This window comes from Dioscorea cayenensis, unplaced genomic scaffold (genome assembly GCF_009730915.1).
Source record: "Dioscorea cayenensis subsp. rotundata cultivar TDr96_F1 unplaced genomic scaffold, TDr96_F1_v2_PseudoChromosome.rev07_lg8_w22 25.fasta BLBR01000477.1, whole genome shotgun sequence".
NCBI lineage: Eukaryota > Viridiplantae > Streptophyta > Magnoliopsida > Dioscoreales > Dioscoreaceae > Dioscorea > Dioscorea cayenensis.
Genome location: NW_024086868.1, coordinates 1 through 22,228, shown reverse-complemented (window position 1 = coordinate 22,228; position 22,228 = coordinate 1). Strand labels below are relative to the sequence as shown.

Below are 22,228 nucleotides of genomic sequence, written 5' to 3'. Positions count from 1 at the left end.
GACATTCTCAACCGAAGATGCATCACCAATAGAGATTGGGCAATCGGAGGGAGCATGTCCTCCACCACACCCGGCACAAGTAGTCATAGTCACTACTAAATTCAAAGTTAGAAGATCTAACTTCTTATTCAATGATTCCACTTAAGCTGCCAATGAAGTTACTACATCTATCTCATGGAGCCCGGCCACCTTTTTCTTCTCCCTAGCATTCCATTGGTTGCTATTTAACCCCATTTCTTCAATTAGTTAACAGACCTCACTAGGGGTCTTGCTACCTAAGGTACCACTTGCTGCCGCATCCAAGAGTTGCCTTATACTCGGATTCAACCCATTGTAAAAGGTCTGAACAACCATCCACTCAGAGAATCAGTGTTACGGGCACTTTCTCAGGAGCTCCTTGAACCTTTCCCACATCTCAAATAGGGACTCCAATTCTGACTGTACAAAGGACGAGATCTCATTCCTAAGCTTTACAGATTTTCTAGGAGGGAAATAACGGGCCAAAAAAGCTTCTACCATCTCCTCCCATGTGGTAATCGATGCTATAGGTAATGAGTGTAGCCACTGCTTTGCTCTCCCTTTTATGGAAAATGGGAAGGCTCTCAACTTGATGGCATCATCCATCACCCTGTTTATCTTAAGCATATGACACACCTCAAGAAAGTTCTCTATATGACTGTTTGGATCCTCATTGGCCAAACCAATGAACAGTGTAGATTGCCGCAATAAGTGGATGAATGCCGGCTTTAGCTTGAAGTTCTGAGTTGTAATCAGGTGACACACAATACTCAATTGTGTCCCCAATATCAAGGTCCGCATAATCGTAAAAATGTCCGCTGTTGCTCATTCCTGCTCGCCATGTTTTTCATATTCTTCTACTTCCAAATCAGCCTAGATTTAACTCGCTCTTGCATGTGTTCTTTCCCTTTTATTCTAAGTGTATGTTCAAGCTTGGGATCTCTTTCAATCAATATTGAGGGGTGCCCTTGGGTTATAACCTAGAGCTGCACCAAAAAGAAAGAAAAATCAGAATGATGATAGAAAAGAATATGTAAAATAGAATGAATGAATGAATAGCTAAGAAAACAAAGTGTAAAATATTTCTAAATGCTTACTCCCTAGCAACGGCGTCAAAAATTTGTCAATGCCCCTTGCGTATGTCCCGCAAGTGCACTGGTTTGTCGAAGTAATAAAATCCCAGATGAGTGGGGTGTCGTATCCACAGGGAGTAGCGAATAAAAACACTTAAATTGTTTCTTAACTAAGTGAAAGATGAATACTGATATGTGTTACAAGATGTGAAATAACAAAAATAAAAGAACAAGAAAGAGAGCACAAGTAAAGGAAAAGGTAAGGCAATCGATATAAATGGGGTATTTGGATACTGCTCCACCTAGGACAATCATTTCAAGTGCAAGAACCCTCTATTATACTTCCTAACTGATGTAATAATGAGTCATGGAGATCCTTAAATACATGGTCCCAAACCTGAGGTCAACCATGCCTAACTCTATAAATGTCCCGGAGGAGAAATTGAATAACCTCTCAACCTCGCACTCATATAGAATTGCAATGAGTTTTAGGGATTCCAAGTGATAAGCCTTTTTCCTAGATGTAGCCCTTTAGTCCAGATGGAAGGTCTCTAGCCACAATTAAGCTCTAGGTGCCAAAATCACTTCAACACTTCACTCCGTTGAACCCACAACTAAGCCCCAGTGGAAGGTTATCCTTTAGCCCATTCACTCTACTATGAATGCAAAGAACATGAGGAAATGGAGGTAGAATAAATCACACCGAAGGGGAAAGGGGACGGTCAGCTACTTCTCGACTCAACCTCTAAACCCTCTCCAATCTAGCTTTGTCTAACTCTCGTGGTGTATCACTCACTCACAAGGGTTACCAACAAGAACTCTCAACCCTAGTGTCACTCTAAGGGAGTATTTATACAATCAAGCATTCAAGATTTGAACTCAAATAAAGCATCAATTAATTTAAAATATAATAAAGAAGTTCAATGAAACGAATACATCCTAGGGTTTACAAATACGCAAGTACCCACTAGAGGGTTTAGCTCTCTGATAATTGCTTGTGCGATATGAATGCAACGTGTTCATTCTTTATGTTGAGCATTACTTTTCTCAGGTATTTAGACTAATATGTGTGTTTTTATGTTACTTTTTTGCAGGTAGGGTTGTGAGGCCAAGTATGAAGGAAAGAAGCCAATGTGGATTACAATACACCGATTTTGGAGGAAACTCTTGCTAAACCCTCTCCAATCTAGCTTTGTCTAACTCTCGTGGTGTATCACTCACTCACAAGGGTTACCAACAAGAACTCTCAACCCTAGTGTCACTCTAAGGGAGTATTTATACAATCAAGCATTCAAGATTGGAACTCAAATAAAGCATCAATTAATTTAAAATATAATAAAGAAGTTCAATGAAACGAATACATCCTAGGGTTTACAAATACGCAAGTACCCACTAGAGGGTTTAGCTCTCTAATAAGTGCTTGTGCGATATGAATGCAAAGCGTTCATTCTTTATGTTGAGCATTACTTTTCTCAGGTATTTAGACTAATATGTGTGTTTTTATGTTACTTTTTTGCAGGTAGGGTTGTGAAGCCAAGTATGAAGGAAAGAAGCCAATGTGGATTACAATACACCGATTTTGGAGGAAATCTTGCTAAGGTTCAAACGCGAAGACATAGGTCGATGTGAGATGCTATAGTGTATGCCAACCTCCTCGTATTCGAGTTGGCACATCCATTTGGACGGGCACAAAGACAGCCACACTCGAGTATTCCAACTTATGCACATAGAATAAGAGCTTCACCAACATGCCTATCATTGAAGATGCAAGTGATCCACAACGGTAGCAGAGAACTGTAGCAAAACGGTAGAAAGCACTATAGCAGCACTGTTCACAGCCGGCTGAGAAAACAGGAGTTTAGAGGATCCACACGGGCATGTGGAAATTATCCACGCCCATGTGGAAATTCCCCACGGGCGTGTGAAGCATCCACGCCCATGTAGTCGCCCGATTCCAACCCTATTTAAAAGCCGAATCAGCCTCGATTTGAGTATTCTTTTCTCAATCTTTTCCCCAACTTGAGAGAGGGCTTCGGCTAGGGTTTCGAGGAGTATTGGCCAAGGTTTTGGAGAGATTCTACGGCTCCGACATCGTCATTCTTTAGGAAAAAGGTTGGTAGGGGAGCTTCCGTGGAGGCGTATCCTATACCGAATGAGGGAATCCTTAGACGACGAGTAGAGGACTTTCCACAAGACCATCGACATGACTATCGAGGGGATTTCTTTATGGATTCATTGCTTTTACATTCTATTTCTTTGATTGTACTAGCTCCATGGAGAGCTAAACCCCTAGTGGGTACTCAGGTATTGTCAACCCTAAGATGTATTTGTTTCTTTGAACCTCTTTATTATGCTTTCAATAAATTGATGTTTATTGTGAGTTCCAACCTTGAATGCTTGATTGTATGAACATTTCCCCTAGAGTGACACTAGGGTTGAGAGTTCTTGTTGGTAACCTTGTGAGTGAGTGACACACCACGAGGGTTAGACAAAGCTAGGTTGTAGAGGGTTGAGAGGGTGAGTCGAGAGGTACAGTAGCATCCCCTTTCCCCTCCGGCATGATAGATTCTACCTCCGTTCCTCGAGTTCTTTGTGGTCATAATAGAGTGAATGGTCTAAGGGATAAACTTCCGCTAGGGCTTAGTTTCGTGTGCAACGGAGTGAAGCGTTGAGGTGATCTTAGTATGTAGGGCTCAATTGTGGTTAGGGACCTTCCACCTGGACGAAAGGGTTAGGTCTATAATAAGGAAGAGATTTATCACTTGGAATCCCTAGAGCTCATTGCAACTCTATGGGAGTGCGAGGTGTTGAGATTGTTCGATTTCTCCTCCGCGACATGTATAGAGTTAGGCATAGTTGACCTTAGATTTGGGACTATGTAATTAAGGATTTACACGACTCATCATTGCATTGATTAGGAAGCATAATAGAGGGTTCTTGCACTTGAAACAATTATCCTAGGCGGAGCATTATCCGGGTACCCCATCTTTATCGATTGCCTTACCCCCTTCTTTACTTTTGCTCTCTTACTTGTTGCTCTTATTGTTGACAATTGAAACATTGTCACACTCATTATCATTGATCTTTTACATAGCTAAGAATCGAATTAAGTATTTTTATTCCCTACTCCCTGTGGATTCGATACCCGTTCACCCGGGATTATTACTTTCTACAAACTCGTGCACTTGTGGGATATACGCAAGGGAAGCTTGTCACTCTCCATAGAGCTAATTACAATCAATGAAATTGAATGTAAAAGCAAATAATCCATAGAAAACCCCCTCGATAGTCGTGGCGATGGTCTTCTAGAGAGTCCTCTACTCGTCCAAAGGCCCCTTTGTCCGGCATAGGATACACCTCGCCAGATCAGTGCCGATGAAAGCTCTCCCACTAACCTTTTTTGAAACAGAGCATGATGTAGGAGCCATAGAACCTCTTCAAATCCCTAGCCAATACCTCTCCAAACCCTAGCCGCAGTCCTCTCTCAAGTTAGGGAAAAGATGGAGAAAAGAATTATGAAATTAGTGCTGAAATCGGCCTTAAATAAGGATGGAATCGGGAACCCACACGCCCATGTGAGCGCCCCTGTGGATTTTGCACACGGGCGTGTGGAATTTCTTGTTTTGCACATGGGCATGTGGAATTTCCACACGCCTGTGTGGATTCCCTGTTTTGCTCAGTTTTGGCCGGTTGTGAATAGTACCTACTATAGTACTGTAACTCTCCCAAATCCATTCTTTCATTGAGGTAACGCAAATAGGCACACGTTTACATTGTGAATTGCTTTGCATGTTGGTGGAGATCTTGCTATACATGCACAAGCCAGATTGCTTGAATGTGACTGTCCTTGTGTCCCTCCCAATCGTTGTACTATCTTGAATACGAGAGGGTTGGCACACATTCCCGCATTTCGATCCTGACTTATGTCTTCGCGTTTGAATCTTCTCAAGATTTCCTCCAAACAATTCATTTACGATCCACATTAGCTTCTTTCTCTAATATTTGGCCTCACAACCCTATATGCAAAAGACACATAAATACACACATATTAGCGTTAAAACCCGAGAAAAGTAATGCTCATCATAAGGAAAGAACACTTCATATTCTTATCATGCAAGCATTTATCAATTACATTTCTCAGATTCTATCGCTTATACATGTGACAAACCCCATGCGTGTGACCCGCAAGTGCACGGGCTTGTCGAAGTAAGAAATCCCAGATGAGTGGGGAATCGTATCTACATGGAATAAGGAATAGAAACACCAAGATTGCTATTTAACCGAGTGAAGATGAAACAATGATTGTGTTGATAAGATGTAATGTAGAAGTGGGGTACTCGGATATTGTTCCACCTCGGATTATCAATTCAAGTGCAAAACCATCTATTATGCTTCCTAACTAATGCTCAATGAGTCTTGGATATCCTAAGATACATGGTCCCAAACCTAAGCTCAACCTTGACTAACTCTACACTATGCCCTAACGAAGAAATTGATTAGTCTCAACACCTCACACTGTGCAAAGTCGTAAGAAGCTCTAGGAATTACAAGTGATAAACCCTATTCCTATACGTAGATCTAACCTTTTGGTCCATTCAAAAGGCCCCTAGTCTCAATTAAGCCCAGATACTAAAGTTCACTTCAACGCTTCACTCTATTGCTCACGCAACTAAGCTCCAACGGAGTTCACCCGTTAGCACTTTACTCTATTGTGACCGCAAAGAACTCTAGGAAATGGATGTAGGATAAATCACATTGGAAGGGAAAGGGGACGCTTTGCTACCTCTCGACTCACCCTCTCGACCCTCTCCAATCTAGCTTTGTTTAGCCCTCATGGTATGTCATTCATCCACAAAGGCTACCAAGATGGATTCTCAACCCTAGTGTCACTCTAAGGGCAAAATAATTCAACAAGCATTCAAGATTGGAACTCAATTAAAACATCAATTAAGGAAAGCATAATACAAGGTTAATGAAACAAATACATCTCGCCGGATTTGTGCCAATGAAAGCTTCCCTAATAGCTATCTTCTAAGATAAACACAGTATCGAAGACGTAGAACCACTCCAAAAGCCTTGCCAATACCTCTCTAAACCCTAGCTGCAAGGCTCTCAAGAATTAGAGAAAAGATGGGAAAAAAGATCCTCAAATCGGGCTGAATCGTGGCTTTAAATTACCTAGAATCAGGCATCCACACATCCCTATGGATGTTCCACACACCCTTGTCGAAATTCCACATGGGCATGTGGATTCTCTGGAATACTTATTTTCTGTGGGCTATGAACAGTAACAGCTATAGTGTATTATTGCAATGTTTTGCTACAATAACCTGCTATATTACCCCTCCAAAATACTTCCAATTCCACATTTTTCATCCCGGTAACATAAATGGGTCCACGTTTATGCCGTAGATCGCGTCACTTCTTCAATAAACAAACTCATTGGTGTAGATTTTGCTATCATTGCACGAGTTGGAGTACGCAAATGTGACTTCCCTTGTGCCCCTCCAAACCATGTGATTATTTGAATACACAGAGGTTGGCACACATTAATATATCTTTGAATCCAGCTTGTGTCTTCGCATTTGTGCCTTCCAAGATTTCATCAAATAGTGCATTCATGATCTACATTAGCTTCGTTCTTACATATTTGGCTCCACAACCCTACATGTACCAAAGTAACACAAATACCCATGTATTAGATCTAAAACCTGATAAAAATGATGCTCAATGTAAGAAAAGAATACTTCGCATTCATAACACACAAGCACTTATCAACATGTGTATTTGTGTTCTTTTGTGCATGTAGGGTTGTGGAGACAAATATAGAAGAAAGAAACCAAATTAGATTGTGAGTGCACTTAGTTGATGAAATCTTAGATTGACCAAATGAGAAGACATAAGTTATGCTCATAGACATGTGAGTGTGTGCCAACCTTCATGGTGTTTAAGGAAATATGCAAATTGGAGGGGTATCATGGTAGTCACACTCATGTGTTCTGACTTATGCAAAGCTAGCAAGATTGTCGTTAAATGCACTTTTATTTGAAGATGCAACACAATCTATAGCGTAGATGTGTGCCCATTTATGTTGCTTCGATGAAAAGTGTGGATTCGGGAGTATTTTGGAGAAGTATTTGTATCAGGTTACTGCAGCAAATCACCGAAGTAATTTACTGTAGCAGTTGCTGTGCATAGGCTATAAAGAATTGATTTCCTAGAGATTCACAAGGGCTTGTGGAAATTCCACACGCTCATCCGGATGCCTGATTCCAACCCTATTTAAGTCATGATTTCAGCTGGGATTTGAGGAATCTTTTTTCCATCTTTGGGCTATCTTTTTCTCCACCTGTGGAGGCACACACGGCTAGGGTTTGGAGAGGCTTTGGCTAGGTCTTGGAGGGTTTATGGCCATCGACATCATGACTCCTTCTTAAGAGAGTTATTGGTGGAGCTTTCGTCGGCACCGATCCAGCGAGGTGTGCCCTAGGCTTGACGAGAGGACCTTTGGAAAAGACGTTGCCACTCCACAAGATCATCGACACGAACACTAAGGGGGTTTTATTCATGGATTGCATATTTTTACTTTTGATTTCATTATTGATTGTATCTTTCTCCATGGAGAGCTAAACCCCTAGTGGGTACTTGGACTTATAGACCCTAGGATGATATTGTCTCTTTGACCTTTTATTAAGCATCCTTTAATTGATGTTTTAATTGAGTTCCAATTTTGAATGTTTGTTGAGTTTATTTTCCCTTTGAGTGAAACTAGGGTTGAGAATCCATTTTGGTAATCCTTGTGGATGAGTGACACACCATTAGGATTAGACAATACTAGATTGGAGAGGAGTGAGAGGGTGAGTCGAGAGGTAGCGAAGCATCGTCTTTCCCTTCCAGCGTGATTTATCCTATCTCCACATTCCAAGAGTTCTTTACAGTCACAATAGAGTGAAGTTCTAAGAGAAGAACCACGTTGGGGCTTAGTTGCTAAAGCAACAGTGTGAAGCAGTGAAGTAATCCTTAGTATTTTGGGCTTAGTTGTGACTAGGGGTCTTTCTCCTGGACCAAAGGGTTAGATCTATTTTAGGGAATAGGATTTATTACTTGGAATCCCTAGAGTTGTAACGGTGGATGATGTAGGGTCCTAAGTGGTCGAGTGGTATTGACATTGCATATGTGCTAGAATTTGTCAAAGTAGACCCTCGATCCTCACATGACCCTCCTCGAGATGAGTCAAGCGCTCCTCAAGAGCTGATGGAGCTGATGTATTCAGTACAATGATTGTCGGAGGAGGAGCAGAAGTAGTAACTAGAGCTGGAGCTAGGATCAATGGAATTACGGTAACGACTGATAAGTGCTTGTGTATATGTATTACTAAGTATACTTTTCTTGCATTGAGCATCACTTTTATCAGATTTTATGGCTTATTCATGTCTATTTGTGTTCTTTTGTGCATTTAGGGTTATGGAGAAACGTTTGGAAGAAAGGAACCAAAAAACAAATCATGGACGCAATTGTTGAGGAAACTCTTGGGCCGAACAAGGATCATGGCACAAGTTTTGCTCATAAACATGTGGGTATGAGCCAACCTCCAACATATTTGAAAGAATACACAAATTGGAGGGGCATAAATGCAGTCACACTCACATTAATAAGTGCTTGTGTATAAGTAATATGAAGTGTACTTTTCTTACACTAAGCATCACTTTTATTAGATTTTATGGCTTATTCATATGTATTTGTGTTTTTTTGTGCATTTAGGGTTGTGGAGACAAGTTTGAAAGAAAGAAAGCAAACAATTACTGTATCAAAAGTGATAAGTGCTTGTGTGTTAAGAATGTGAAGTATTCTTTTGTGTTCTTTTGCGCATATAGAGTTGTGAAGCCAAATATCAAAGAAAGAATCCAAAGTAGGTCATGAATGCACTTTATTGATGGAATCTTGGAGTGAACAAATGCGAAGACACAAGTTATGATCTAAGACACAAGAGTGTGTGCCAACCTCCATTATTGTCAAGCAAATAGATAGTTTTGAGGGGCACAAGGGCAGTCACACTCGTGTATCCCGACTTGTGCAACGCTGGCAAGATCGTCATCAAATGAACTTTTAGTTGAAGATGCAATGCTATCTATGGCATCGACATGTGCCCGTTTATGTTGCCTTGATAAAAATTATGGATTCGGGAGTATTTTTGGAGGAGTACTGTAACAGGTATGGTAACAAATCATTGTAGCAATTCATTGTAGCAGTTACTGTTCACAGCTCACAAAAAATCAAAATTCCAGAGATCCACACACCCGTGCGGAATTTTCAAAGGGGCGTGTGGCAATTCCACAGGGCTGTGTGGATGCCCGATTCTAGCCTATTTAAAGCCCGATTCAGCCTGATTTTGTTATCCTTTTTCGTATCTTTTCTGCAACTTTTCAGAGGCCGGTGGCTAGGGTTTAGAGAGGCTTTGGCAAGGCCTTTGGTGTGGTTCTACGGCTTCGGCACCGCCTTTCTCTTGCAATATAGTTATTGGGGGAGCTTTCATCGGCATGAATATAGAGGTGGTTTTACTATGGATTGCATATTTTTACTTTTTATTTCATTACTGATTGTATCTTACTCCATAGAGAGCTAAAACCCCTAGTGGGTACTTGGATTTGTGAACCCGAGGATGTATTTGTTTTATTAACCTTTTATTATGCTTTCCTTAATTGATATCTTTGATTGAGTTCCAATCTTGAATGCTTGTTGAATGATTTCTTCCTTAGAATGATGCAAGGGTTGAGAGTCTACATTAGTAATCCTTATGAGTCAGTGACACACCATGAGGGTTAGACACAACAAGATTGGACAGGGTCAAGAGTGTGAGTCAAGAGGTGGCGGAGCATCTCCTTTACCCTCCGGTGTGATTTATTTTACTTCCACATTCCAAGAGTTCTTTGTGGTCACAATAGAATGAAGGGTTATGGGATGAACTCCGGTGGGATTTAGTTGCACGAGCAACAAAGTGAAGCGTTGAAGTGACTTTAACACATGGGGCTTAATTGTGACTAGGGGTCTTTCACCTGGACCAAAGGGTTAGATTTACATATCGGAATAGGGTTTATCACTTGGAATCCCTAGAGCTTCTTGCAAAATTACACAGGGTGACATGTTGAGACTGGTTATTTTCTCTGCCAAGACATAGTGTAGAGTTAGTAACGGTTGAGCTTTGATTGTGTGATATAAATGCGAAGCGTTCTTTCCTTATGTTGGGCATTACTTTTCTCGGGTTTTTACACTAATATGTGTGTTTTTATGTTACTTTCGTGCAAGTAGGGTTGTGAGGCCGAGTATGAAGGAAAGAAACCAATGTGGATCATAATGCACCGATTTTGGTGGAAATCTTGCTAAGGTTCAAATGCGAAGACATAGGTCGGGTGTGAGATGCTAGAGTGTGTGCCAACCTCCTCGTATTTGAGTTAGCACAACCATTTGAAGGGGCACAAGGGCAGTCACACTCAAGGATTCCGACTTATGCACATAGAACAAGATCTCCACCAACTTGTCCATCATTAAAGAAGCAAAGCGATCCACAACGTGAACGTGTGCCCGTTTGCGTCACCTCGATGAAAGTATGGACTCGGGAAGTATTTTAGGCCAGGTACTGTAGCAGAGCACTATAGCAGCACTATTCACAGCTGGCCGAAAATCACAATTCCAGAGAATCCAAACGGGCATGTGGAAATCACCCACGCCCCAATTTCAGTATTCTTTTCTCCATCTTTTCTCCAACTTGAGAGAGGTTTTCGGCTAGGGTTTTGAGAGGTATTGGCTAGGGTTTTGGAGAGGTTCTACGACTCCGACATCGTCATTCCTTTGGAAGAAGGTTGGTAGGGGAGCTTCCGTCAAGGCGTATCCCATACCAGACAAGGAATCCTTGGACGACAAGTAGAGGACGTTCAACAAGACCATCGACACGACTATCAAGGGGGTTTCTCTATGGATTCATTGCTTTTACATTCTATTTCTTTGATTGTAATTAGCTCCATGGAGAACTAAACCCCTAGTGGATCTTGGGTATTTGTGAACCCTAGGATGTATTTGTTTTACTGAGTCTCTTTATTATGCTTTCAATTAATTGATGTTTGTTGTGAGTTAACAATATCCCCTTGCGTATATCCCGCAAGTGCACGGGTTTGTCGAAGTAATAATCCCGGGTGAGCGGGGTCGAATCCACAGGGAGTAGGGAGTACAGATACTTGATTTGAATCTTAGCTATGTGGAGTATCAACAATGATAAGTGTGATAATGATTCAATTCTCAACAATTAAAAGCAACAAGTAACAAAGCAAAAGTAAGGAGGAGGTAAGGCAATCGAAAAAGATGGGGTACTCGGATGATGCTTCACCTAGGATAATCGCTTCAAGTGCAAGAACTCTTTATTATGCTTCCTAATCAATGCAATGGTGAGTCGTGGAAATCCTTACATACATAGTCCCAAATCTAAGGTCAACTATGCCTAACTCTATCCATGTCCCTGAGGAGAGATTAAATAACCTCTCAACCTCGCACTCGAATAAAGTTGCAATGAGCTCTAGGGATTCCAAGTGATAAATCGCTTCCTAATTATAGACCTAACCCATTGGTTCAGGCGGAAGGTCCCTTGCCACAATTAAGCCCTAGATACTAAGATCTCCTCAATGCTTCACTCCATTGCAGGTGCAACTAGGCACCAGCGAAGGTTCATCCCTTAGACCATTCACCCTATTATTACCGTAAAGAACTCAAGGAACGGAGGTAGAATCTATCACGTCAGAGGGGAAAGGGGACGCTCCTGTACCTCTCGACTCACCCTCTCAACCCTCTCCAACCTAGCTTTGTCTAAAGCTCGTGGTGTGTCACTCACTCACAAGGTTACCAACAAGAACTCTCAACCCTAGTGTCACTCTAGGGGAAATGTTCATACAATCAAGCATTCAAAGTTGGAACTCACAATAAACATCAATTTATTAAAAGCATAATAAAAAAGTTCAATGAAACGAATAGATCCTAGGGTTCACAATCACCCAAGTACCCACTAGGGGTTTAGCTCTCCATTGAGCTAAGTACAATCAAAGAAATCGAATGTAAAAGCAATGAATCTATAAAGAAACCCCCTTGATGGTCGTGTCAATGGTCTTGTGGAGAGTCCTCTACTCGTCACAAGGGATCCTTTGTCTGGCCTAGGTTGCATCTCGCCGGATCGATGCCGATGAAAGCTCTCCCAATAACCTTCTTCCAAATGACGCGCGATGTCGGAGCCATAGAACCTCTCCAAAATCCTAGCCAATACCCCTCAAAACCCTAGCCGAAGCCCTCTCTCAAGTTGGGGAAAAGATAGAGAAAAGAATGCCAAAATCGGGGCTAAATCAGCTTTAAATAGGGCTGGAATCGGGTAACTCAATGGGCGTGGACGCTACACGTGCCCGTGCGGAATTTCCACATGGGCGTGGATAATTTCCACACGCCCGTGTGGATTCTCTGTTTCTCTGATTTCTCGGCCGGCTCTGAACAGTGCTGCTACAGTACTTGCTACAAATTCTCTGCTACAGTCTTCGACCTAAATAACTTCCCAATTCTATACTTTCATCGGGGTAACGCAAACGGGCACACGTTCACGTCGTGAATCACTTGCTTCTTCAATGATATATATGTTGGTGGAGCTCTTGTTCTTATATGCATAGGATGGAATGCTCGAGTGTGACTGCGTTTGTGTCCCTCCAAATGGATGTGCTCACTCGAATACGAAGAGGTTGACACACACTCTAGCATCTCACACCTGTCTTATGTCTTCGCGTTTGAACCTTAGCAAGATCTCCTCCAAAATAGGTGCATTATGATCCACATTGGCCTATTTCCTTCATACTCGGCCTCACAACCATACCTGAATAAAAGTAACATAAAAACACACATATTAATGTAAAAACCTGAGAAAAGTAACGCTCAACATAAGGAATGAACGCTTCGCATTCACATCGGACAAGCACTTATAATGAGTTCCAACCTTGAATGTCTGATTGTATGAACATTCCACCTAGAGTGACACTAGAGTTGAGAGTTCTTGTTGGTAACCTTGTGAGTGAGTGACACACCATGAGCGTTAGACAAAGCTAGGCTGGAGAGGGTTGAGAGGGTGAGTCGAGAGGTACAGGAGCATCCCCTTTCTCCTCCGGTGTGACAGATTCTACCTCCGTTCCTTGAGTTCTTTGCGGCCATAATAGAGTGAATGGTCTAAGCGATGACCCTCCGATGGGCTTAGTTGCGCTTGCAACGAAGGAAGTGTTGAGGTGATCTTAGTATCTAGGGCTTAATTGTGGTTAGGGACCTTCCACCTGGACCAAAGGGTTAGGTCTATAATTAGGAATAGATTTATCACTTGGAATCCCTAAAGCTCATTGGAACTCTATTCGAGTGTGAGGTAATCTCTCCTCCGGGACATGTATAGAGTTAGGTATAGTTGACCTTAGATTTGGGACTATGTATTTATCAATTCCACGACTCACCATTGTATTGATTAGGAAGCATAATAGAGGGTTCTTGCACTTGAAACAATTGTCCTAGGTGGAGCATTATTCGAGTACCCCATCTTTATCAATTGCCTTACCTCCTCCTTTACTCGTGCTCTCTTACTTGTTGTTTTTACTTTTGAGAATTGAATCATTGCCACACTTATCATTACTGATTTTTCACATAGCTAAGAACCGGATTAAGTGTTTTTATTCCCTACTCCCTGTGGATTCGATACCCGCTCATCCGGGATTATTACTTCGACAAACCCATGCACTTGCGGGATATACGCAAGGGGAACCTGTCAAGTTTTTGGCGCCGTTGCCGGGGAGTAGGCGTTTAGAGATACTTTGCACTTTGTTTTCTTAGCAATTTCACCATACATTCTATTTCATATCTTCTTATTCTATCATTGTTCTGATTTCTTTTTCTTTCTTTTTGGGTACAGCTCCAGGTTATGACCCGAGGGAATCCCTCAATATTGATTGAAGGAGATCCTAAGCTTGAACGTACACTTAGAAGAAAAGGGAAAGGGCCTGTGCAAGAACAGTCCAATTTAGCTGATTTGGAAGTTTAAGAATCTGAAAACATGGCAGAACAGAATGAGCAACAGCGAATATTATCCGATTATGCCAGACCTTCAGTATTGGGGACACAGTCAAGTATTGTGTGTCCCCCGATTACAGCTCAGAACTTCGAACTGAAGCCGACATTCATCCACATGTTGCAGCAATCCGCATAATTTAATGGTTTAGCCGGTGAAGATCCAAACAGTCATATAGAGAGCTTTCTTGAGGTGTGTGATATGCTGAAGATAAACGGGGTGACGGATGATGCAATCAAGTTGCGAGCTTTCCCATTTTCCCTAAAGGGGAGTGTGAAGAAGTGGCTACACTCAATACCTAGAGCGTCAATTACCACGTGGGAGGAGATGGTAGAAGCTTTTCTGACCCATTATTTTCCTCCCGAAAAATCAGCAAAGCTTAAGAATGAGATCTCATCCTTTGTTCAGTTTGAATTGGAGTCTCTATTTGAGACATAGGAAAGGTTCAAGGAGATCCTCAGAAAGTGCCCGCAACACGGATTCCCGGAGTGGATGATTGTTCAGACCTTTTATAATGGTTTGAACCCGAGTACAAGGCAACTCTTGGATGCAGCAGAAGGAGGTACCTTAGGTAGCAAGACCCCCGATGAGGCCCGTCAGTTAATTGAAGAAATGGGGTTAAACAGCTACCAAGGGAATGCTAGGGAGAAGAAAAAAGTGGCCGGTCTCCATGAAATAGATGCTGTAACTTCATTGGCGGCTCAAGTGGAAAATTTGAGGAAGAAGTTAGATCTTCTAATTCAAATAGAGTGGCGGCCGTGACTAATTGCACCAGGTGTGGTGGAGGACATGCTCTCTCCGATTGCCCGATCTCTATCGGTGATGTTTCTTCAGTGGAGAACATTAATTTTGTAGGTAATGGCATGAGACCTCAAGGAAACCCATATAGCAATACCTACAGGGAAGAATCATCCCAATTTCTCATGGAGTAATCAGGGTCCAAAAAAGGCTATGTGGCCACCGGGTTTCCAACAACAACAACAAGCCCCTCAGGTGGAAAACAGAGTCTCTGGTTTGGAAACCCGAATGAATGACTTAGAGAAGCACTTGACTAGATTTATCCAATCTACAAATACAAGGTTTGAATCAGTCGAGGCTACACTTCGCAACCACACCGCCTCTTTGCATAACTTTGAAAATCAGGTGGAGCAATACAGAGACCAACCATGAGAAGTGGTGGTGAGGTTGAAGGTAGGCTTTCGAGTGAGAAGCCAAAAGAACACAAGTGTTTACTATTTTCTTATCTTCTAGTTTAGTTTGTTTGCATGAATAATTTGTTAAGTGTTGGTGTTTTGATTTTTAAATGCTTGTGTTGAGATTTTCTTGTGGGCTTTAAGTATTCATTGTGTGTTTTCATGTGGAATTAGCGAAGTTATGTCGTTTGAGCTTTATTCAATGTTTTTCACTGGTAAAACTTGCATTCTAGGGCAGGCTCCGAGTGTGTAAACATGTTCTAAAACTTTCTGCAGAGCCTATAGCTTTTTCTAAGGCATCCAGTGAAAATGCACAGGCGTGTGGAATTTCTGCATACCCGTGGATTTGTATTGCGAGCTCATCCAGAGAAGGCACAGATTGTGCAGCTGCCCTTGTGAATGACCATGCGAATATCGCACGCCCGTGGGTAATTTCCGTACGAGCGTGTGATTTCCTGCAGAGTTTGTCAAATTATCCCGAGAGCGCACAGGGGCGTGAACTCGCCCCTATGGGCGACCTTGTGAAACTTACAAGGGCGTGGGTAATTTCCACACGAATGTGCGAAATTCTGCAGAGGAGTTCTCTCCATCCCGAGAAGCCACAAGGGTGTGCGATCACCCCTGTGAGCTGGGCCTTTGAATGCCCACGGCCGTGCGGAATTTCCGCAAGGGCGTGTGGAACACTTAGCGATTTTTCTCGGATTTCCAGAGAAGCCACAGGGGCGTACGGCTATGTGGGTTGGGCTACCTCCGCCTGTGCGAGAGCGTTCAGAGTCAGTGAGAGATTTTCCCGAGAGCGCCCAGGGGCGTGCACCTGCCTCTGTGAAGCTCTCCTGTGGGGCGCAGGGGCGTGGGTAATTTCCCCACGCTTGTGTGGATGTACAGAACACCAAGAGGTGCGAGTTCTTTTTAAAGAATAGTCGTTTCTCTTCTCCCTAATACCCTCCATTCGTCTGGGAGCACTTTCACATCAACCCCCGACCTCCTAGCACCGATTTGGTAGAATTGTTGAAAGGTTTTTCGGCCGATTCATAGTTCTTTCATTTTAACTCGTCAGTAAGCCCTATTTATGATTTCCTTCATCAATTCATGATTTTCATAGATGAATCTAGTTAATAATGCTTCGTTTCTTCAATTAGAAAGATGATTTATGTTTAGAACGAAGTTAGAAGTATTTTTAAGTTGTATTTTTGGATTCTTGTGGCGCGGCCGTGCGGTTTTCATGCCTCGTGGATACGCACGGGCGTGTAGAAATTCAACACGACTGTGTGGATTTCTGCAGTGTTAGTTTATCAAAACTTGTTTGATCGATTTCATTTCAAATTTCGCAGATTATGGCACCTCGGTAGAAGAAGCAAGCTGATAAGAGGCCACGTGAGTCATCCCCTAAGTCATCCCCTGAGCCTGAGGGCATGAGTTTCGCGATTCCAGAGCAACAAGTTTTCTATGAGCCCTTGTCACGACTCCGTTTTGGACAGACTCGATTCCTGGAAACGAGTATACTTAGAGGTCTACAGCATGGAGATGAGTTCGCTAATGAGGTCGAGGATCTCGTTTCAGCAGGTGGTTGGCGGCAGTTATTGACGATTTAAGAGCTAGCCATCCGAGAGTTTGCACTGAAGGTGCTATCATGATTCGAGTTTGATAGATCATACGCGAGCTTCGACAGTTTAGACACCATTCAGTTTAGAGCACTTGGACACCACCATAGCTAGAGCATCACTTAGTTTTCAATTTTGCTTGGCTTATATGAGGAAGCATTCACAGACACTGAGGAGTACTCTCAGTTACCGACTGATTATCCCGGAGCTTTGACCCCGCAGAGAGCTTACAGGGCGCTATAGGGTCAGGGTCAGTACGAGCCGGGGGTGTCCAAGGCCACGTGCCTTTCCCGATCTGCATATCGATACTTACATGCCATCATGAGCAGATCGGTGAATGGCCGTGGTGATAGCACTGGCGTTCTGAGCCGGCAGGAGCTTCTATACTTGTACTCGATGGTGCAGCGCGTACCGATTCACTTAGGACACATCATGGTAGAGTACATCAGACATTAGGGGCATTATGCTAGACTGGGAGTGATCTTCTTGGGCCCTACATTACGAGATTAGTTCTGGGCATGGGTCTCTAGGATACGATTCGTGGGGCTGAGAAGACGAGTATACCTACCCCCCTGATTTTAGAGACACTAATATTGATGGGCATGGTCCATAGAGTTCGGACAGGGGTTTATGCGTTGGTGCTACCAGCTCCAGAGATAGCTGAGGGTGAGGGTGATCATGCCGAGGCTCAGGGGTTCAGGCCACTCAGTATACAAATTTCATGGCACATTTCGATGTATTACAGTAGATCTTAGAGCGAGATGTCGCCTCCTTATTTGTCTTGCGACCGAGGACTCCTCAGTCCCCCTCGGCATCTCCTGCACCCCCATCTCCTATACCAGAGACCGGTGGATCCACCTTATGTTTCCCCACCACCAGCGAGTAGCGAGGAGCCGACGAGCGTGACACCAACATTTGACTTTATTTTTTTCTGCATTTTTCTTTATTTTTGCATTTTTATTTTTAGACTTGTTCACTCGTAAAAGGATTCTCCTTCTGAGTTTATTTTTTTATTTTTGTATCTCGAGTTGTATTCATTGTCTATCTTTTATATATACTCGAGTTGTTTTTTTGTTTTATTGAGCTTCATCGAACCCCCTCGTATGCAGCGTGCGAGATGGTCTTGTCATCATGGGAATTGAGACTTTGTCATGGGCACGACCAAAGTGCTTTGGAAGTTGACCGTGTGAGCTTCACTACCCATCGGAACATTACTCCCAAGGACTTAGCTCCATCAAATGCGACACTAGGAGTTAGGGGATTATTGTTTTGATTGCTTCTCCCACGTATATTCTTCATTGATATACATTATGAGTGAGCTTGCATGTGTACATTGGGGACAATGTACAACTTAAGTGTGGGGGGTTTCATAGTGCACATATCTTTTATATTAGTTTTGATTGTTATACATGCTCACATAGCCAATGGCGGTTCATCTTAGTTTCAATGATTGTATTCTTGAGTTTAGGAGAATTTTTAACATTGAATGCTTTCATGCTCTAGTTCTTGCTTGAATTTCTAGGAATTTTTACCCAATTGACATTTGTTGCACTACTCACTCTTTAAACTCTTTTGGAAACTCATGTTCCATGTTAAAGGGACTAGTTATAGTTGTGTTTTGTGTAAAAAAAAAAATTTAAAAAATTAAAAGAATGAAATAATAAATGAATGATGAAAGAAGGAACAAACTAGTTTTATTGTTTATTTGTGCTTGTTGGGTGGAAAGAGCTACCACATATGTAGTATGAAGCTACTCTCATAAGTCTCATACTAGTTATGCCCTAATGAGAGAAAGAGCTATCTCATAGGATGAGTGAAAGCTACCACTCCGGTAGGAAGAGCTACCACCTCGAAAGTGTGAAGCCACCTTTTGTAGATAAATAAGTCCCTTGTACTTAGAACTTTGAGGAGTATACCTTGGGTTGTTTTGAGTGAGTTCATACACGTACACGATTTCGGGTTTGTTGTCCTTTTTGAACCAAGTTTTTAGCTAGAGCTTTGATTTTTTGTATTTAATGTTGAAATTTCCCTTACTTGTAGAATGCTCTCTTTGTATATTTTGGTGAACCTAAGGCCAAGCACTTTCAAAATTTTATTCATTGATGCACATAATGTTTAATTTTTGCTTGAGGACAAGCAAAAGCTTAAGTGTTGGGGAGTTTGATAAGTGCTTCTGTGATATGAATGTGAAGCGTTCTTTCCTTATGTTGAGCATTACTTTTCTCGGGTTTCTACGCTAATATGTGTGATTTTATGTTTCTTTTATGCAGGTAGGGTTGTGAAACCAATTATGAAGGAAAGAAGCCAATGTGGATCACAATGCACCAATTTTAGAGGAAATCTTGCTAAAGTTCAAACGCGAAGATATAAGTCGGGTGCGAGATGCTCCAGTGTGTGCAAACCTCCCCGTATTGGAGTTTGCACAACCATTTGGAGGGGCACAACGGTAGTCACACTCAAGCATTCCGACTTATGCACATAGAACAAGATCTCCACCAACTTGTCCGTCATTAAAGAAGCAAAATGATGCACGACGTGAACATGTTCCCGTTTGCGTCTTGTCGATGAAAGTATGGACTCGGGAAGTATTTTAGGCCAGGTACTATAGCAGAGCATCGTAGCAAAAGTACTGTTTTGGAGAGGTTTTCGGCTAGGGTTTTGATAGGTATTGGCTAGGGTTTTGGAGAGCTTCTACGGCTCCGACATCGTCATTCCTTTGGAAGAAGGTTGGTAGGGGAGCTTCCATCGAGGCTTATCCTATACTGGACAAGGGAATCCTTGCACGACGAGTAGAGGACTTTCCACAAGACCATTGACACGACTATCGAGGGGGTTTCTCTATGGATTCATTGTTTTTACATTCTATTTCTTTGATTGTACTTAGCTCCATGGAGAGCTAAACCCCTAGTGGGTACTTGGGTATTTGTGAACCCTAGGATGTATTTGTTTCATTGAATCTCTTTATTATGCTTTTAATTAATTGATGTTTGTTGTGAGTTCCAACCTTGAATGCTTGATTGCATGAACATTCCCCCTAGAGTGACACTAGGGTTGAGAGTTCTTGTTGGTAACCTTGTGAGTAAGTGACACACCATGAGCGTTAGACAAAGTTAGGTTGGAGAGGGTTGAGAGGGTGAGTCGAGAGGTACAGGAGCGTCCCATTTCCCCTCCGGTGTGATAGATTCTATCTCCGTTCCTCGAGTTCTTTGGGGCCATAATAGAGTGAATGGTCTAAGGGATGACCCTCCGCTGGTGCTTCGTTGCGCGTGCAACGGAGTGAAGCGCTGAGGTGATCTTAAAATCTAGGGCTTAATTGTGGTTAGGGACCTTCCACCTGGACCAAAGGGTTAAGTCTATAATTAGGAAGAGATTTATCACTTGGAATCCCTTGAGCTCATTGCAACTCTATTCGAGTGTGAGGTTGAGAGGTTATCTAATCTCTCCTCCAGAACATCTATAGAGTTAGGAATAGTTGACCTTAGATTTGGGACTATGTATTTATCAATTCCACGACTCACCATTGCATTGATTAGGAAGCATAATAGAGGGTTCTTGCACTTGAAACAATTGTCCTAGGTGGAGCATTATCCGAGTACCCCATCTTTATCGATTGACTTACCTCCTCCTTTACTCGTGCTCTCTTACTTGTTGTTTTTACTTTTGAGAATTAAATCATTGTCACAATTATCATTACTAATTTTCCACATAGCTAAGAAGTGGATTAAGTGTTTTTATTCCCTACTCCCTGTGGATTCGATACCCGCTCATCCGGGATTATTACTTCAACAAACCCGTGCACTTGCGGGATATACGCAAGGGGAACTTGTCAAGCTTAGGTTTGGGACCATGTATTTATGGATGTCCATGACTCATTAAGTATTATTTAGGAAGCATAATAGTTGGTTATGCACTTGACGCAATAATCCTAGAAGGAACACTATCTGAGTACCCCACTTTTATCAATTGCCTTTCCTCCCATTTATTTGTGTCTCCCTTTCTTATTTTCTTTAGTTTGTTTGCATCGATCTCTATCCACACAATCATTGTTTGATTTCCACTTAGTTAAGTATCAATCTTGGTGTTTTTATTCCTTATTCCCTGTGGATACGATACCCCACTCACCTGGGATTTGTTACTTTGACAAACCCATGCACTTGTGGGTCACATGCAAGGGCCATTGTCAAAAAGTTTACCTCCAAAAAGGCCATATTAGGTTACTGTTGTAAATCACTATAACAGTTACTATTCACATTGTGCAGGAAAACGCAACTTGAAAATCCACACGACCGTGCTGAAATCCCATATACCTATGTAGATGCCCAATTTTAGCCCTATAAAAACCACCTTAAGAGTTTTATTTTGGGATCTTCTTCCTATCTCTGACCTATCTTTTGGGGTGAGCGCGGTTAGGGTTTGGAGAGGTTTTGCTAGGTTTTAGGAGCAGTTCTACGGCATTCAACATTGATTCCCTTTGGAGGATAGCTATTTAGGGAGCTTTCTTCAACATCGATTCGGCGAGGTGTGCCCTAGGCTTGACAAAGGAGTCCTTGGAAAAGATAAGACCGCTTATCAAGACCATCGGAACGGACAACAAGGGAGTTTTCTCTATGGATTGCTTACATTTATCTTTGATTTTATCTTTCACTTTGTATTGCTCCATGGAGATCTAAACCCCTAGTGGGTACCTGGAATTGTAAACCCTAGGATGATTTTGTTTCATTAATTTCTATTATGTTTCCTCTAATTGAAGTTTTAATTGAGTTTCAATCGTGCGTGCTTGTTGATTCAATTTTCTCTTAGAGTGACACTGAGGTTGAGAATCTATCTAGGTAATCCTTTGAAAGGGTGACAACTTCACTAGGATTCGACTTAGCGAGATTGAAGATGGTTTAGAGGGTGATTCGAGAGGTAGTGGAATGTCCCTTTCCCTTCTAAAGTTATTTATCCTACATCCACATTACAAGAATTCTTGGCGGTCACGAAAGAGTGAAGCTCTAAGAGACAAACTCCACTGGGCTTAGTTATGAAATAACAGAGTAAAGTGTTAAAGTAATCCTTAGTGCTAGTGTTTAATGATTATTAGCGGTCTTTTACCTGGACCAAAGGGTTAGATCTATATTAGGAAATTGGGTTTATCACTTGGAATCTCTAGGACCCTTCAAGTGCTTCATGTTGTGAGGCGTCGAGTATTCATGTATTTAATTCATATGCACAAAGTTTGCT

General features: G+C 42.1%; 2 non-coding genes across 2 annotated transcripts; one reads left to right on the top strand and one right to left on the bottom strand.

Annotated features, from left to right (window-relative positions):
• Positions 1-364: 364 nt before the first annotated feature.
• Positions 365-471, top strand: LOC120254493. Its single transcript, XR_005534643.1, has one exon. It is a non-coding gene; the product is annotated as a small nucleolar RNA R71 (small nucleolar RNA).
• A 14,115-nt stretch (positions 472-14,586) lies between these two features.
• LOC120254492 lies at positions 14,587-14,693 on the bottom strand. Its single transcript, XR_005534642.1, has one exon. It is a non-coding gene; the product is annotated as a small nucleolar RNA R71 (small nucleolar RNA).
• Between the last annotated feature and the right edge of the window lie 7,535 nt (positions 14,694-22,228).